Below are 5,932 nucleotides of genomic sequence, written 5' to 3' on the forward strand. Positions count from 1 at the left end.
ATCAGTTTGGTTCAAAGTGAATCAGACGTTCTGTTTGTATTTGATGATAGATCAAACTGAACTGTTTGGCTGTTTGGGTTCCATCCAAACGGCCAAACGGCCCACCTCGAAGGTTGCTGTTTGAGGCACATAAGAGTGTCATGAAGTGCAGGGTGTGGTGGTGAGGCAGACGCTGTAGACACAGGTAAGGAGCGAAATCGTGGTTTTAACGAACCAAAACTTGACACAAAATAATCCAAATAGTCCAAAAACCAAGGCAGCACTGCTGAGTGGAATCCAGGGCTCTACGCAGGTAACAAGGCACACGACTGGACTGAGACAACGGGCTGATGAACATAGGACACAGGTGGGGCTAAATACACAGAGGGTAATCAAGGAAACGAGACACACCTGGGAACAATCAAGAGGAGACAAGACAACACGACAACTCGAAAAATAAACACACAGAAAAACACGGAACATGACAATGAGGTGGTTCTCCTGAGCCACAGCTTTTATTTTTAGCATGCAGCAGCTTTGTATTCCTTCCTGTTTGCTGTGTTTTTGCTAGTAACTTTGCTATTCTATCATCAAATACAAAATTCTCTAGTTCAGTCAGTTCTGTATTTTAGTGTTGATATTTTCTCACATCAGATCAACAGGATTGAACTGCAGCTCAACGTCAAATCTCAGTTATTTTTCCACATCATTCCACCTTTCTGATGGACTGACAACCTGTCCAGCCCCTCCTGCCTTTTGCTCAGTGACTGCTGGAAAATTGCAATATTTTCATCAAATTTTTATTTGTTGATACCGGTATCTGGTTGACAGTCTGAGGGTTGCATCTTTGAGGTAAAGAGAAGGTTCAGATTTGCTGAACTACTCATCTCAAGCTAAAAGTCTCCTTCACTAAGTGCCATATGTATTTGCTCTTACTTGGTAATACAAATGTTGATTTGAGTATAGAGTATTCTCTGCTATATTACCTTTATTCTGATACCTGAACCAATCGAATACACCTTGTAGTTCCTGAGATATATGGAATTCATTTTGGGGGTTGCGTTTTTGAAAACCCTCCAATAAATCTCCAAAAAAGAGGCTCTGTTTTCAAGAGGTTGCTGCCTGTTGGTTTGCGGTCTGGTCGTCTACCGGTCAAGAAGAACCAGAACTAAATATCAACGCCTACCAGATTCTCCAGTCGACTCTGATCGCCCAGTAGATTAAGAAGATGGAGCTTCTATATTTTCTTTTTAGTAAAAAAGTTTCAGATTCTGTTTGAGGATTTATGTTCTTTCTTGAGTTTTTTTTGGTTTGGTTTGAGTTGCATGCTAAAAGGGAATTATCTGATTTTAATGCTTTGTGAACTTTAATTTTGCAAATTGTCTAACAATCAAACTGTGAATGTTTCTTTGAATGCCTGCGATAAAAATCTTTGAATATTTGAATTTTTAAAAATCTTTCCTCAATCCATGAAAACATAAGCACAATAAGTTACTGTTAATAATTTTAGGATTTCAGATTAATTGTAAAAATTCCTCTTGCTTAAAAAATGTTTCAGAAATCTGTTGAAGCTGATGCACAAACTGTAACGAAACGTCTCTGTTGTAACAATAAATCAGTTTTATGAACAAGATTTCCTGTTATGGTCATTCATACGTCACAGCTTTGATCATGAAGACATTTGGTCTTGCAGTTTGTCAGCTGCCCACAAAGGAATGGCGCCCCCTGCTGTTTACAACTTGTTGTCTGCTGTGGTTCTTCTGGACCTGTTAAAATGTTTTGCGGTTCTGTATTAACTGGACCCACCCGTCCAAATTTAAAACACACGGAACCTCCATCCATTTTCTGAACACCCCTCTTCCCTAATGGGGTCGGGAGGGTTGCTGGTTCCTCTCCAGCTGCGTCCCGGGCGAGAGGCGGGGTCACGGGGTCACCCTGGACAGGTGAACTAAACTACCAATGTAAAAAGAGAACTAAAACCAAAAACTTGAAACACCTGCTGTGCTTCTTTCATGTTTCTCTGCTCTAAATCTGTTTCATGATTCAAACATCTCTTCAAAGTCCTTCTTTAGGAGTTTGCACTGTGGTTTACTTTTCAGAGTTTTTAGCCTGAAGGTACTTTCTCTTTCTAACTTAGACAATACATCAGACCGTGATTTATTCAAAAGTATAGATTTGGAAAAGTAAATTAAACAGTGGAATGGTAGGATAAGTACCTGATGATGGGGAGAACGGCAACGTTTGGGGATTTATTTGGTTTTCTAGTGTCCGACCTGGATCCCAAATCCACCAGCATGTTGAGGCTCCAGTTACTGACAGAGTTACGCGTTGAGGTCCAGCAGCAGCTGGCTGCCCTGGTTTTAGGAAGGAGAGGACAGATACGTTCATTTAAAGCTTGGCACCAAACACTGACAGGTCACATCAACTGGTCTTTGGTTTGATTAGAAGAAAACGTTCACCTGAACTTCACCGGTTTGTCAGAAGGGAGAATCCAACTCTGAATGTTTTCTGCTTCACACCACTGATTCTTATCAGAGCTGCTGTCGATCTGAGATAACCGTCTGCTGGAGGGGTGGGAACAGTTTCCACTGTAACAGTCCCAGGACTGGGGGTAGTTACAGGTATCAGAAGTCGCTCTGGACCGGACTGACAGCTGGTGAGAAAAAACATAAATGAGCAAAAGATAAATCCACATTTTTATGGAGAGAATCTGTTTGTTTAGTATAACTTATGAAACCAACTGATCCTTTTCTAAACAGACATCAGATTAAATGTGCATCTTCAGATGATAAAATGATGGAAAATATTGAGCATTAAATGAACACAAGAGTCAAAATAGATTAAACATGAAAGAATTCATGCTAAAATTCTTAGAAGTGGTTTTGAATGTTCTTATTTATTCACTTATCAATCAGTCATACAAAGAATGACAAACTAATCAATCATTCAGACAGTTGACTGGTAATCAATGAACCTAGGAATCAATCAGTCATTGATTCCAGCATCCATCCATCCATCTATTATCTGAACATCCTTCGTCCCTAATGAGGTCAGGAGGGTTGCTGGTTCCTCTCCAGCTGCGTCCCGGGTGAGAGGCGGGGTCACGAGGTCACCTGGACAGGTCACCAGTCTGTCACAGGGTGTCAAGACATACAAGACACACAACCATTCACACACACACACACCTAGGGAGAATTTAGAGAGACCAATTAACCTGACAGTCATGTTTTTGGACTGTGGGAGGAAGCCGGAGAACCCGGAGAGAACCCACCATGCACAGGGAGAACATGCAAACTCCATGCAGAAAGACCCCGGGCTGGGAATCGAACCCAGGACCTTACACACGGAACATAAAACTAAAAAAATAAAAAAAACAATTTCACTCAAGAAAACTATTATTTTACAGCGTCACATGAGTAATAAAAGCTCCGGTTTGCTGTTTAATCTGCTGCTGTAGGAATGAAGCAGTTGGTAAACGTCACTCCTTGACTCGTAGCGCCACCCAGAGGGCAGCAAGGGAAACACATGGTGCTTTCAGGATTTTCAGCCTCTTCATATCTGCGCCACAGTTCTTCACATTCCTTGTTTTCTTGGAAGTTGTCTGAAAACTATAACATTTAAACACTGAGGGAGGAAGGAACTATAAAAACATCCCGACTTTTCGTGAAAGTCCAAAAGGTTTTTCTTCATCAACTGAGAGAAATTACATTCACATTGCATCAGTTTGTAGAGCTGTGAATGAATCAAACAACAAAACAAAAAGAGCTCTTATAATCTATTTCTGTGTTTTTTTTACAAAGTACATTTACTTGAAGTATAAACAGTAACCTTGTTTTTTGCAGATGCTGAGTCAGCTGTGTGGAGCATTTATTTGTTATTTTTGCAGATATCTGATGTTTCCTCATTCAGCTCTTTGTTTACGCCTGTGAAGGTTCGTCACTCTGAACATTTATCCAACAAAGTTTTCTTAGGTTTCGTCATCAGAAGTGATAACATTAGTTTCTTATAATCATGGGTGTAATTCTGTTCATGTTACCAGCAGCTGGTGGCAGTTAATTTGATTTAAAGTAATCATTTAAATGTAGTAACAGAAATCTGTGTTTTCATCCTGCAGGAAGAGATAAATCTACAGGATCTCTGTCTGGGGCTGTTTAGATCAGGTCTCGTATCTGCATGCAGTGAACGAATCAGCTGGTTACAATTCAGTCAAACGGGTTTAACGGACCGTGGAGCCGGACTCCTTCAGCTGGGTCGGCTGAGAAGTGGCCCGACAGGTGAGATTCTTTACAGTGTTGATTTTGGCAGCAGCAGAGAGGAAAAATGTTTGAGCTTTGATCCGTGCAGACAACGTGCTGGAAACCCGCAGCTCTTATTTGTTTTCAGTCTGCAGTGATTGATCGCTGACAGTTACAGTAAACGGAGAGGGCGGGGCTTACAGGAAGGGATAAGATAAAAAGAATATAGAAAAAAAGCATATTCATCCATTGTGTTTGTTCAAACAGGCTTGATGTTCTGGATGCTGAAGCTTCTGGGCCTATAATAAATAATTCATAACAAATAATTAATAAATTAATAAATAAGCTGCAGGATTTTCATGGATGCTTTTATCAGGATTTCTGCACTCAAATTTAAAACTTTTAAAGACTATTATGAATGAAATTTAAGATATGAACCATGAAAGAACAAAGAAAATCCCATATATATATTTTTTTATGAATTATGTTTATTAGGTATTTTTGAACGTTTATACAAAAACAAAAAAGAAAATAACATTAACAGGGCAATACTTATACAGCACAGATACAGAAAACAAGACAAAATCAAGAACGGAGGCATGTACATAAATTACAGCTTCATATGAGAAGCAACCAAATCCCATATTTTTATTATATGAAAGTATGTATTTGTAAGAATGGAAAATTATTAAGTAGGAAATTGAACTCTGGCTTTAGATTCAGTCACATTCTGAGTTTAGCTGAAGACTTCATTTACAGTTTGTCTAATTTTTTTCCCTGTTTGTCTTTTAGCTGCATCTGTTATGTTGTTTTGAATTGTTTTTAGGTCTTAAAATGTGTCATGACGAGAGTGTTTAGTCTCGTATTTTTTATGTAGGTTTTTAGAGAGAAGAAATAAACGTAGAAACACAAAGAGGGACTGAAATGAAGTAAAACAGAAACAAGAGAGTAAAGATCATTAAACCTGTAATTGACGTATTCAAAGCCAATTTACATATTTTAAAATAAATTTAAGGTCTCAATTTTAGATGCATGGATTTAAGTTTTATTCAGGATGCACAGACACTCAGGTTATGGATTTCTTACCTTAACTTGTGACGATAATTCATCTATCTAAACCCTCTTGGAGGGTCAAAATGTTACCTTCCTTACTTTGTGGCCAGTCCAGCTGCATCCTCCTCTTCCTCCTTTGAAATGTGACTAAAATGTGATTAAAATGTGATTAAAATGTGATTAAAATGTGACTAAAATGCAATTAAAATGTGACTAAAATGTGATTAAAATGTGATTAAAATGTGACTAAAATGTGATTAAAATGTGACTAAAATGTGACTAAAATGTGACTAAAATGTGACTAAAATGTGATTAAAATGTGATTAAAATGTGACTAAAATGTGACTAAAATGTGATTAAAATGTGACTAAAATGTGATTAAAATGTGACTAAAATGTGACTAAAATGTGACTAAAATGTGACTAAAATGTGATTAAAATGTGACTAAAATGTGACTAAAATGTGACTAAAATGTGACTAAAATGTGACTAAAATGTGATTAAAATGTGACGAAAATGTGACTAAAATGTGATTAAAATGTGATTAAAATGTGATTAAAATGTGATTAAAATGTGACTAAAATGTGACTAAAATGTGATTAAAATGTGACTAAAATGTGATTAAAATGTGACTAAAATGTGACTAAAATGTGACTAAAATGTGAC

The 5,932-nt window shown here is 37.7% G+C and overlaps 1 long non-coding RNA gene across 1 annotated transcript; it reads left to right on the plus strand.

Moving 5' to 3' along the window:
* LOC122824259 lies at positions 1–4,592 on the plus strand. Its single transcript, XR_006369472.1, has 3 exons — positions 1–184; positions 3,822–3,910; positions 4,094–4,592. It is a non-coding gene; the product is annotated as an uncharacterized LOC122824259 (long non-coding RNA).
* Positions 4,593–5,932: the final 1,340 nt, after the last annotated feature.

The sequence above is a fragment of the Gambusia affinis genome, linkage group LG02 (genome assembly GCF_019740435.1).
Source record: "Gambusia affinis linkage group LG02, SWU_Gaff_1.0, whole genome shotgun sequence".
NCBI classification, from domain to species: domain Eukaryota; kingdom Metazoa; phylum Chordata; class Actinopteri; order Cyprinodontiformes; family Poeciliidae; genus Gambusia; species Gambusia affinis.